This window comes from Mycteria americana, chromosome 7 (assembly GCF_035582795.1).
Source record: "Mycteria americana isolate JAX WOST 10 ecotype Jacksonville Zoo and Gardens chromosome 7, USCA_MyAme_1.0, whole genome shotgun sequence".
In the NCBI taxonomy this organism is placed as follows: Eukaryota; Metazoa; Chordata; class Aves; order Ciconiiformes; family Ciconiidae; genus Mycteria; species Mycteria americana.
This window is the reverse complement of record NC_134371.1, coordinates 52,874,861-52,887,321: the sequence shown is the minus strand read 5'-3', so window position 1 is coordinate 52,887,321 and position 12,461 is coordinate 52,874,861. Positions and strand designations below refer to the sequence as shown.

General features: G+C 40.2%; 1 long non-coding RNA gene across 1 annotated transcript; it reads left to right on the top strand.

The window, feature by feature from the left end:
• The first annotated feature begins 5,129 nt into the window (after positions 1 to 5,129).
• Positions 5,130 to 7,639, top strand: LOC142412726 (uncharacterized). The gene is made up of 3 exons (XR_012776595.1): positions 5,130 to 5,219; positions 5,869 to 5,971; positions 6,073 to 7,639. It is a non-coding gene; the product is annotated as an uncharacterized LOC142412726 (long non-coding RNA).
• Positions 7,640 to 12,461: the final 4,822 nt, after the last annotated feature.

The following is a 12,461-nucleotide window of genomic DNA, read 5'->3' as shown; positions in this document are numbered from 1 at the left end:
AGCAATGTCAGAAGTCCACGAAGTATAAACTAGCCTTGTGACAAGTCAAACATTCCAATTTTCCGTTAAATTCAACCAACACTTTGCATATTTCCATTTATTATAGTGACACATACAGTCTACTTTTCAACCAAAGCAAACCCTACTTGCCTTCGCTGAACCTCTGGAGAGTCTGGGAAGAACAAAACCTTCACAGCAGTGACATTCAGAGGCTTATCACAACATGCCAGAGACACAAGTAAATCTCAAGCAGTAAAAGAGAGTACAACGCTGGTGAGCTGCCCAGATGTAGCAATACAGAAGGTCAAGGTGAGAACTTTTTTGTACCAGTCAAGCCTGCAGAAAGGCCAGACAAATTAAGAAGTTTTTGCCGAGTCAAAGGATTGGTCCTATCAGCAGCAAATAACAGGAGGGTGGAAAGCTGAGCGTACAGACTCCCGTCTCTTACCACTTACCCTTCTTTTTCTTGGGAGAAACTCAGCACTGAATTTATGTTTAAGTAAAACCATGGTACAAGACTGACCAGATGCCTGTTGGAAGCAATGGGAATATTTTCCCTTTACTTTGGATCTTGGATTAAGCATTAAATGAGATCAGAGCTAGACCTGATCTGTGGAGGCACACAGGAAAAGAAATTGTGCTTCTCTATTAAATTGGACAAGCAAAGTGCTTTACTGAGCACTGAAAGAAGACGTAGGATTCCATGACAAGCTCAGGTTGTTTTTCTTTCCCATGTAGCTCTCATTTAACACAAAGAAGCTTATTTTCCATATCATGGGGCCCTTGATCCTGAGCAATAAATATAGTATCTTCCCCAGAAGCATGACGGCCCTGCTTTATAGCCTTGGCCTTGTGGGTTGATTAGTTAATTCAAACAAGAATAGCAAATTCCTAAAACTTTGGCCAAATTAACATCTTTTTGGCTGCTGCAATGAGCCAATATTGAGCCAATACTACTGGAAGCAGTAGTCAAGTCTTTGATGATTTATTTAGTAGGAGTCATCTAGTAGCTAATTGTCTGCAATTTTTAACCTCGTTCATGTGCACTGCTGATTCTTCTTCCAGCATCTGCAGTTTTCTCCTTAAGCTTTCTTACATCTCTGCATGTAACATTTCCAGCCGGCAGTTCAACTTTATCACAAATATTTTTATGAACTTGCCAAACCACATCCAAGATCTTCAGACTCAAAAGTAAAAGATAAAATCATTCTTAGAGGGCACCTCACCCTTCTCCACCCAGGCACATGAAAAAAACCCAGCTTTAGGCTTCAACATTTATAATGAGTCACAGCTTAGGGGTTTTGGTTTTTTGGTGTTGGAATTTTCATCTTTCCATTCTTCTCCTGGATTTTTCACTGTCGATCCATATCAAAAGAGAGAAAATACTGGTGAGCCATGTAAAAGAACCATCCACCTTTTCTGTCTCTACTGCAGATCTTACCACCTCTGTAGTGCTGGCCCCAGTGAAGTGTATGCTTGTCAGTCACTGCAGATGTACCATAGGAAGAATGAGTGATGACTAGGCAGGGAGGTTTTGGCCGGGAGTGCAGGAGACTTTTGTACCATATTGGCAGTAAGTCTTAGCAGAGATCAGAGTTAACTAAAATGCTCAAGACATTTGATGGCTGTAACCTAGATCTTCCTGGGTAGGTTCAAAGAAGAATCTGATTCACTGTGTGGTTCTGTTTCCACCATGGTCTAAGGATGGTCCTGATGTCTGTTAAGTCATAAAAATATAACAGTTCTAGTCAGATTTCTGGTTAATCTCATGTGATTCTTCATGAGATAAAAGTTCTTCCTGTTCATTTTCTGCATTCAGTTATTCTGGTGCATGATTCAGCAATTGTCACATGTCCGTTTTGGGGTGGCTTCATGCCATGAGTGGATGAAGGGCTCTTTATGCCTGGTTTTTGTCTCCTATTTGTATGTTTATGAAGAAGCCTGGGTCGCTTGGGAGATGGAATATACTCTATTTGGACAATACTATCACCATCATCTACTATGATCCATGCCTGCAGGAAGATATTTTTAAAAAGCATAAGTTATATTTTGCTAATGTAGCCATTGTTTAAATGCAAGATATAATTATGAGCACCCACCCAGGGCTGTATGTTGTTGTGTATTTTATAATACTACATCTAGATGAGTGTTGGCATTCTACCTACATATTTAACCACACCCTGGAATGCTGGTATTACACAATTACACACATCCTGTTGACTAATTACATAATAATTAGTATTTTTAATATTCAAAGATGCACTCAAATTGGTTATGCAAGATTTTATGTCACTGCAAATTAAAAAGAAAACATAACAAATATATGTAGTGAACAATGCTGTTCAGATAGCTTACTGAGCATAGACTTATCTCCCAGCAGACAGCACATAATACTTCATACTTCATACATTTTAAACACGCTTGGCAGACCCTCCCTTCCCCACTGTTACTCTGGGTTACACCTGCTTTATAAAACTGTTAAAGTAATTTTGTATTCAACACAGTTAGAATTTCTGTAGTCTGCCTACTTCTGAGTTATGATCACTTATCATGACCAGAGATAATTTTTGGCTGAAAAAGCACTGTGACATGCCTGGGAAAGGAAGATTGTTCTTTACAATGGCAATTCTGGAAGGAATCTGGAAAATGCACTTTAAGTTAGCAATTACCTACAAAAATATCCCAAATACTGTTGTTTTAAGAAAGCGCTACTGATGAGCCTGAGTCGCTTGGATTTGGAACAGATTTTCCACAAGCTTGAGTAGAGTGTCTTCATCTGGGCTCTTGGTACTCATGACGGAGATGGGAGGCCCAATGCAAAGTCTGGCTCACCATTTGGATTTGGGGGCTTTAAGATCACAGACTTTTTGTTGCAACCATGTCTTACATGTACTTAAAAAATTGTTTATGTAACATAACTTCTAAACTTGTTGTTAATCTTAATTCAGTCAAAATTCACAGAAGAAGGCACAGAGGCTGAGCCCTGGGTCTTGCCCAGGGCATAGTTTTATTAGCTGCTACACACCAAGTGGATTGTATATGAGGTTTCAATGGTGTTTCTGGCCTGCCATTGTTAGTTTCCCTGGAGTCCCCAGTTGTGCACATAGACCTTTATGATGGAAAAGATGGAAAATATGGACTGTGTTCCCACGTCCAACTATGTGTTTGTTGGGCAACAGTAAAGAGCAACAAACATTTTGCACGTTAACTTCATTTTTTTTCTCTTAATGAATTTGATTTTTAACTTTTCAGTTACTGTGGTGGCAAGCGATTTTCAAGGCCTTGAGAACAAATCACTGCCCAGGAGTTTCTTATTGGACTGCTTCTCTTTTCGTGGGGCAAGAGGTTATAGTGCAAGACCAGCTTCTTTACTGAAGAGCAACTTTTTGCTGCCCTAGTAAGTTAACTATTGGCATTTCAGTCTAAACATTTGCCCCTGCCAGGCAGTTATTTTTTGGTGAACCAACACCTCTATGAAAGCAAACTGAGGCTGTTTGGAAGGAGCACGATGTGAGACTGCTGAAGTAAACAATACTGCTGAGTTCAGGGACACATGCACGGTAGTTTCACAACTGCCCCCTCCCCAAAGCCTCAGCAACCCCTTTTCTCTACCCCAAATATCAGCAATAAAGTCAGTACAGTAGTGCACTCCTCTGGATCTGGAAGACACTTAAAAAGAGGCCAGCTTTTCTGAATTTGTAACTGGGGCTTCTGTTACTTCCAAAGGCTCTTCTTTTATGTTCACTGCTTTCTTACCTGGTGTGCTTCACCCATGACTCTGGCAGACAAGAAATTTCTGAGGGACAGGGCAACCATCCTCACCTGTATACCTTGGTCACCACTGGCAAGCACGCAGCAACCTGATTTCACATTGAGAGCCAGTGTTTCTTCTGAGAGCAGTTGCCTGAGAAACTGTTCTTCAAACATGAAGCCCCAGTTGACATGACTGGTCAAATCCCTTCTTTCCTAAAGGAAAACAAAGCCGCAATGAACTTACGCACTTTGCTATTTCCCCCCCAACAGAAATGCTGTAGCTCATTTGCATATATGATGAACAGTATTTCATTATTGAAAATAATCCAAAACAAAAAATTGCACCTGGCCGACAACACAAGACCAACTTGCTTCCTGATGTGATTTTAAATGGCTGAGATATTAAAACACTGAAAAACGGGGTTTATAATGGAAATACTGACAGACTATTAACTATAGCGATGCTGCTCTAATAAATGGAATAGCCTGTCGTAATCTCTAGTTCATAAATATGCAAATACAAGGCAGAGGATTTGCTCCAAAGGATGTCTCTATAATTTTAACTGACCTTTACTGATACTAAATGAGCCTGTTGCTTCTGGTTTTGAGCATTAAATAGAAAGTACAGGAATCCTGTCTCTCTGCATTTAAGGCCCACTCTGGCTCCCATCAGCACCAATGGCAAAATCCTCACTACATTCAACAAGAAAAAATCTGGCCCTAGAACATCTAGAATTTGAGATGTCTGGCATTAAACTGAACTCTTGACTGTACTCAATTTTAATTCTGTTCTCATCTGTGTTAATTATTATTATATTAATTCTTCTGTTTGGGAGAAATTAATCACACATTCGCCCCATGTGTCAAAGAGCTTGACCTGCCAAAAGGCACTCACTTGTTCAGTGATAAACAGGCCATCAACACAATGATATAAATGTTGAATTTTAGCCAGTTTCCTGTTCTGGACCAAATGGAGGTAAATCCACTGACTTAATATTTAATAACCTAAATGTAATTTCTTTTTTGTGCCTCGCATTGCACAGTGAAGAATTGGATGGCTAGCAGTTTTGCAGATTCCCAACCCCTAATTATTTTAAGCTATTCATCCTGGTATCTGTCCATTGATGCTCAGCCAAATTGCCAGCAGGGGAGAGATCTGTCCAATCCAGGAGCTAAATGAGTCACTGAGAGTCAATCTGTTTTTTTCCCTTGCTGCTGGGATTTCCTTGGGTCCTGGCCTCTCTCTGCTCCAATCACACACACACAGCTCCAGGCGTGGGTCCTCTTTGGCTTCAGCTGCCTCCTGTCTCCCCATGTCTGCTCTGCTCATCACAGCTGTTGATGGGTTCTCGCTGGCTGGCCACAGAAGACCAATACTTCCATCACACTGCTCTTACTGCTCTTGCTCTGAAGGAAAATGAAGACGTCTTGGCCTTGTTGAATTTGCTGCTGAAGTAATACATCAGGTATCTAGATGGAAAGCAAATCACACGAATAAATGTGTCATCTGGGTTAGATACTAATTTATTTGCCTTAAGTTCTGGGAACAATATTTGCACTTTTTCCAGAGAACTCGGTTAAGTTCCATAGAAACTGAATACTAATATGATTTCTGCAGCATGGAAAACAAATATGAAACAGAGAAAAAATAGACTCATCAAAAATATTAGCTGCTCAGTATTAAAATATCTGACAATGCCACAAATACAATTTATAAACAGGAACATTTAGAGCCTAACTATTCACTAAAAAGCAAATTCCTTGCTTCCTCCCTTTTAGGGTCAGGATTCAATTACACAAAAATATGCAGCAGTCTTAAGGACTGCATGTAAGATTAAGATAACTGGTATTTCATGGTAAATGATTAAATTAGCTGACACAGTTTTGTCCTGAACTTTGCCATTAAAACTGACATTTTTGTGCCACGCACATTGTAGGCTGCTGGTAATCTAAACTGCCTTTCTTCTTTCAAAGACTTTAAATAGCTGAAGAACTCTTGTTCTTTACTCTATTTGAAAATGTGTGGAAAATGTATCTACATCACAACAAGATGAACTAAGCACAGGACTTTTTTTTTCCCCATCTACCTTACAAATACCTTACAAATACCTTAAGAAAACAGCAAGGAAGTTCCATTGCCCAGATTCAGCTCTGCAACATGTGCTTTAATCAAATCATTTATGTGACTCCACAGAGATGAGAACATGTCCTCCTCAAGGTGAGTAAAAATAAAGACATGACAGAAGCTTCTTACTAAAAGTTTAATTATTCCTAGTATACAATTCTAAACCACTCTATGTTTATTCCTCTTCTTTTCAGGCTTGCTTTTTTATGATGGCAGGGAGTTACTGGAATAATTTTGATAGGAAACAGAGTTAGGACTGGATGGATGAAATGTTGTCTGAGCTGGTGTTGTAGTCACTGCCCTTCAGTTGGGCTAGCTGGGAAGGAGCAACTCAACTCTTCTGTGAAGATACTCGGCCTTCAAAGCAAAGTGCAGGCACGTGTCATTGCATACAGCAAAGGCAAGGCCAGTCTGATCAGAGACTTGAACTATGAGAGAAGCGTATCTTCTGAGTATTGCACTGAGAGACCACCAGAGCTGGGTGGGAAGAAATGCCACAGAAGCACTGCAGAAATGAAGAAAGGTGGCAGGACATGCAGACAGTGCATCCCTACGAAAGGCCAAGTGTGAGCATAAGGAATGGGCTCTGGCTGAAAGAGGTCTCACAGGCAATGGGGTAAAATTCTGCTGTTCTTCTAGTTGTTTGACTTGTCTTGTGGTCAGAAAAACAGATCTTTGTCCTTTTTTTGTAAATACATAGAGTTACATAAAAGTAGTATGTGACTCTCACCAACAATTTCTCCTCATAATTAGAATAACCTAGAGTATCTCAAATTTTTAGCTAGCCACAAACTTCAAAAGAAGTAGCTCTAACAATACAAAAGCACAGGGACTGCAATACTGGTCCAGAACAGTAGTCCAGCATGTCCAGTCTTTCACAGTCAGGAGCCTCACACACTTGTGAAAATGATGCAATAGGAATGACAATTATTATTATAGAATAATCTACCTGAATGGGACACTTAATTCCCCACTCACAGGCTCTGAAAGTTTAAGCTTTATGAGGAAGTCATGCATGCATCATATTGTACTTCTTTCTGTGCACTGGCACAGAGATAAAAAAAGTCTCTAAACACTGACTATGCAATTTGGAGGGGTAAAGACGTGTCTCTGTACTTCAGCTTTTAGTAACCAAGGTCTCTGTGCAAACAGGTAGTGGAAGATCAACAGACACCGAAGAAATTGTGGTTTTTATTCTAGCAGAGAATGTAGCCCTTTACTCTTAGCACAGACTTATCAGAGGTGTGTGCATAACAGGAATACTATGGCAAAGTTTCTGGACTCCTTGTTAGCCATAAACAGTTGAGCAAGACTTTGGACTCTTTTTCACATCTTGGACCTTCTATCAGTTCTAATAAAGAAGAAGAAATGTAGCTTTTTACACAGCACCTTCCCCAGGAGTTAAAAATTGCAGTTATACAACACTCACACAGTCACACTACTAATATCAAAGGATGACTTTCAGTGAAAAGAAATGTCCACGAAGACAGTTTCATTGTTTGAGAACTCATGCAAATGCTGAACAATGAAACTCAATCTGATTATCAAAAAATCAAACCTGTATGACCATCTCACAAACTGTGTTACTAAATTAAAACTTCTCGTCTCTCTACATAATTCCTTGGCTTTTATATATTGTGCAAAAGATATAGCTACTTTTACTTCTCTTTGTACGTTTTAAACTTTGAAAACCTTTCACAGCAGAGGTTATATGAATCATCTAGCTTTTCCTATTCCAAAATGTTTCACTGATCATTCATTATTAACTGAGTAAAATGAAGATAGCTATGATAAATTTTGATCTATCTCAAAGTATTAGAAAGGATATGAAAACATCTTGTTCATACTACTAACTTTTAGATGACATATGAATGTACAACCCCAGTTTTTTCACTGTCACATACAATAAGGCTCTTAATAACCCAATCACTTATTACATTTTTTCCCATTCCTAGGCACTAATAGTTTCAGCCTGGTCTGCCATTTAGCAGAAACGCATTCAAACAATATAACCATGAAAGGACTGGACGTTGGTGACAGGAAGCCTGTCGATGGCAGAGACTAGGATCCTAACTAATGTCTATGGTTTTTTCTAACTAATGTATGTTCTCTAAACAGTTCTACATACATATATGTCTTGATGTGAATGTTCTGGAAAGAGAATAAGAAGTCCATGGCTGCTCTTAGATCTGGGAGTGACGTTTTTCAACACATCTCAGTAACTGGTGTTCTTTTACTAAATATACTGCAATGTAACTGCACACAAAACTGGAAAATACCATGAGAAAACAAACCTTATCAAGTGGCTCAACACAGGAATGAAACACAACCTAGAGAGGAACCATGCTAATCCAGAAGAAAGAAGGAACTGGCTCATTTTATTGAGTTGAGATCCTGGATACATCTTGCTGCTTGTCATTTGGCTATCCAGACAGAAGGACTAGACTGAAGTTAGAGGGGCTGTTTGAGATGTACTCCACAACTGAACATATTTGGAAAAAGCCATTATACTATTTACTCATTTACCTCTTAAAATGCTTTCAGTTTTGCTACAGTCCCCCTCAGCTTGGGTTCTCCAGGGTTGGAGAGGGTCAGGCCTAAGTGTAAGGGAAGCAGACAGGGACAGAAGTTGTGCAAAGCTGGTCATGGACTTAATAAGGGCTTGATTCTGTACCAATGAAATCAACGGGAGTTTGGCTCATGTTTGCAACGGGAGGTGGATCAACGCTTTATGCCAGCTGTTCCCTGCTGGGTAGGGATAATCCCTTTGAAACAAAATATTTAACTTGTTCTCACTCTGTTGTTGTAAGAAGGCTTTCCATGATAATGCTTTCACGAGAATTAAAAGGTGTGTCCCATTTTTTCTTCCAAATACCCCCCATTCCTGTAGTATATATTTGCTGATCCAAAAAAAAAAAGAGAAACCTGCTATTAACCATGTGGGTTTACAAAAAACGCCATGGCAATGAGTTACCAAGTGGATCATCTGTTTGTTCTGCTGGCCATGACAGCACTTCTCCTTGCAGTTTCCTCAGCCAGAAGATGCAGCAAGGAGGCATGTTAATTCAAACAGCTGCAGCTGAGGTGGGATCCCATGGGCAGAAGTAAAATAGCTGAGGTCTCTGCAGGCAAATAAGAAGATGATAGAAAAAATAAACTGCCAACAGTCATGAAGAGAGTCATGAAGAACAGAGTGTGGGAATGGTATCAGAGAGACAGGAGCTAAGGGAGGACAGTATTAACAATAAAATCAGATCTGTGTGTCCTGCAGTCTGGATCCGAGTACAGCATTTAGTCTCAGTTGCGGTTTTCTGTTTTGTTTTTATGTTTTATAGGGGAAATGAGGTTCTGAAACATGGCTGAAGCTGCCCAGGTTGCTCTATAGATCAGCAGCACATTGTGGCTGCTTCTAGCCCCTGCACGTGTTAGTCAAGTTCAAAAACGGTGTGAAAGTTGGGTCCATTTACCCCAGCTTTCAGTTTGGTTCACTCCCTCTTGCCCCTCTGGCTGAGATCCATTTGGCTAACAGACCTGGAACATAAAGTGTGCTAAGTTTTATAAAGCAATTATTTAATTTAAAAAGTCTCTTTCATTGCCTTCTAATGAGATTTCCATAAAATACAGTCCTACACGTTGTCCTGGGAACTTTCGTTTACTCCATAAACCATGACACTTTTTGAAAAGCTCTAGAAGACTTCAAGAGAGGAAACTTCCAGACACAGAGTTGTTTGGTCTGGCAACCAGGAACTGAGCTTTCTGTAGAGTTACGTCCTCCAGAAGCAGAAAACGTATGGAATCGTTTGAGCTTAAGAGACTGTGACATTTTTATAGAATGAAAGGAGGAACTGAGAGATACAATGACAGAACCGGGAGATGCATCTGGCTGGTTGTTCCATGGAGCATTCTCCTTATAGATTTTTATGGCTTTCCTAGCCCTAATATTAAACACTTGACCTTTTTGTCAAATACTATTTTAGATTATTAGGTTGGATGATTAGTTACGAAATATACCATCTATAGTAAATAGGAAATTGTGTAGTCTGATGCTTCAGCCTCAGACCTTTCAGGTGTTGCTCCCTTGGCATTAAACGTTAGAACATTGAGTCCCCTTATATTAACTTAAGCCATTTGGTAAGCAAGAAGTGCACAGCATTTTCACACAGGGCATAAGGATTTCTGAGGCAGCACTACTAGAATGGGGATTTCTTCTTTCCCTTGCCTGATAGCTTGTATCATGTAAACATCGTGAAGTCAAGTATAACTAGAAGCCAGCTCATGCCAAACAATACAACTTAGTCTACTGCCTGCAAATAAGTGCATTTACCTTTTGCAGTTCTGTAAACCAGCACTTGCAAATGGCTCTGCCCTGTGCCTCTCTCCCCAGTGAACTCTTCCATTCATCCACTCCCCTCCTTGGTACAATGTCCCCATGTTGGAGGCAGAATTAATCGTTTGCTTTTTCACCTCTCCCTCCCAGCACCTTCATATCCCTGTTTGGGAAACCCTGCTGTAAACTTAACCCCTCCCTCCCATAAATCCCACCTCAAATATTTGGATTTAAAGGTTTGTGATTACAGACAGCGTGACCCTGAACGTGAATATTTATAATCGTTTTGGAAGACAAAAAAGATCAAAATTCTTCCTGGAACTTAAAATGGTTTTAATAGGAATGGAACAAAATGCTAGTGCAGGAACATCTATCACCCTTAGAGGATAAGCTGCATGAAGAAGAAAAAAGAGCCTTATTAGTAAACATTGTGGAGCATATTTAGAAGAGCACCCCATGGATTCCATGTAACATATTTATAGTGTACAAATTCAGCTTGGAAATAGAGAGATTTAAGATTTGGGTAACTGATTCCTCACTACCAGCAAGTGACAGAACAGCCTTATTTTTCAGCAGACTGGATCTGGTTCTGATCTCAGTCCTGAAATGTAAGACTGGTACAGCTCCAGTCATTTCGGGAGAATCATTCCTGCTTGATACCAAGGTGACAGTTGGTCTATAAGATTTAATAAAACCAGCTGCTCTAAATCCTAGCATAGATTTCCTCTTTGTTATTACAGGATGGTACTTATTAGCCAAGCAAAACCCGAGGACTCGCCCATTTATGTGAGCAGTGGATGAACAGACTAGACTGCAGGACTGGGCCTCAAATTCGCAGAGCTGTAATTATATTTTCTTTGATTATGCACTAGTGTGATGGAGGCAGCCTATGCACAAACCAGATAACACTGCTCTTCTTCCTGCAGTTTAATTTCTTGGCAATTAAAATGGGTATGTTTGAGAACAACAAGAATTAGGAAAAAACACTTAAAAGCCCAGCCCTTCTAAAATCACACAGTGTCTGAATAGTTAAGGAGCAGTGAATCTTAGCTAGGAGCACCACCATGCTCCTATAACTGTTGTACACTTTTCTCTTTAATAATAATAATACAATATTGCTGAAGCTGGAGATACTCCACTGCAGTTAAAGCATGGTTATTTAGCAAACAATTACTTCCAAAATAAACTGCTGAAAACCTGCTGTGCTCCAGCATCTGCCAGCCTGAGTTCCTCCTGTCTCCCCTTTTCCAGATGCCCTCTTTGTTGCTTACTTTTCCTCTTCGCACACGCCAGTGCAGTGACATGTGACGAGGTGAGGCTTAGGACAGTTCCTAGCCATTGCTTCCACAACTGGAAAGACCTGCAACTCCTTGCAGTCCTGAACAACAGCAGCCTGCAATGGTGGAGCTGCATCAGCCGAGAATTTGCTCCCCAGGCATCGTACAGATAGTTGCTGATCCCAGAAAGTCACAGAACAAGAAAGCCTAGTTGCAGGTACAGTAATCTCGCCTGTTAAGTGTTTCATTACAGAAGTGTGTGGTGGAAGACTTGGACATTCATTCCTTGATTACAAGGTACGTCTCTACAGCACAGGGCAACACTGAGAAAGCTTTTCTGGCCTAATCACAAGAACCAGAACATGCCTGTTTATGTCAGTGCTCTGCTCCCAGCTGCTACACCCAACTCATTGAACCCCCCTGCTTCAGCTACCTTTACACCTCAAAGAAGTCTACATCTGCCCTAGCTGGAGATCTAAACTTCTGAAATCTATAGACAAAGTAGTGCTTGATTCAAATGCCCTTTTACACATGTATCTTGATGTAAGTATAGTCAGTCTTTGGCTATGTTCAGCTCCCGTATAAGTAGTGCAGAAATAGGCATGAAGCAGGAAAAGCAGTTAACAAGAAAAGACAAAGTAAAATAGTTGTGCCGCATATAAGACCTTTAATAGTTCTTTTCATTGCTGCCACTCCAACCCTTTTGTCTAAGCTATTGACACAAAAGAGATCAAAAAAGGGTTTTTTAGAACACAGCAGGTTCATTGGCACCATTTAAGAATTTGGCTCGAGAAGTAAAATCACTGTTTACGCCACAGCTGGCCTTGGTCCATTGGTTTTGCTACATTACCAAATCTTTTTGCTAAAGAAAAAGAATTCTAATTCTATGTAATTGCAGTATTGCCTTGACCCTTGAAGTCCGTGGAGCTCTTCCAGGACTACATAAGTGCAGAGGAGAGCAAGAATGTAAAAACTGTTA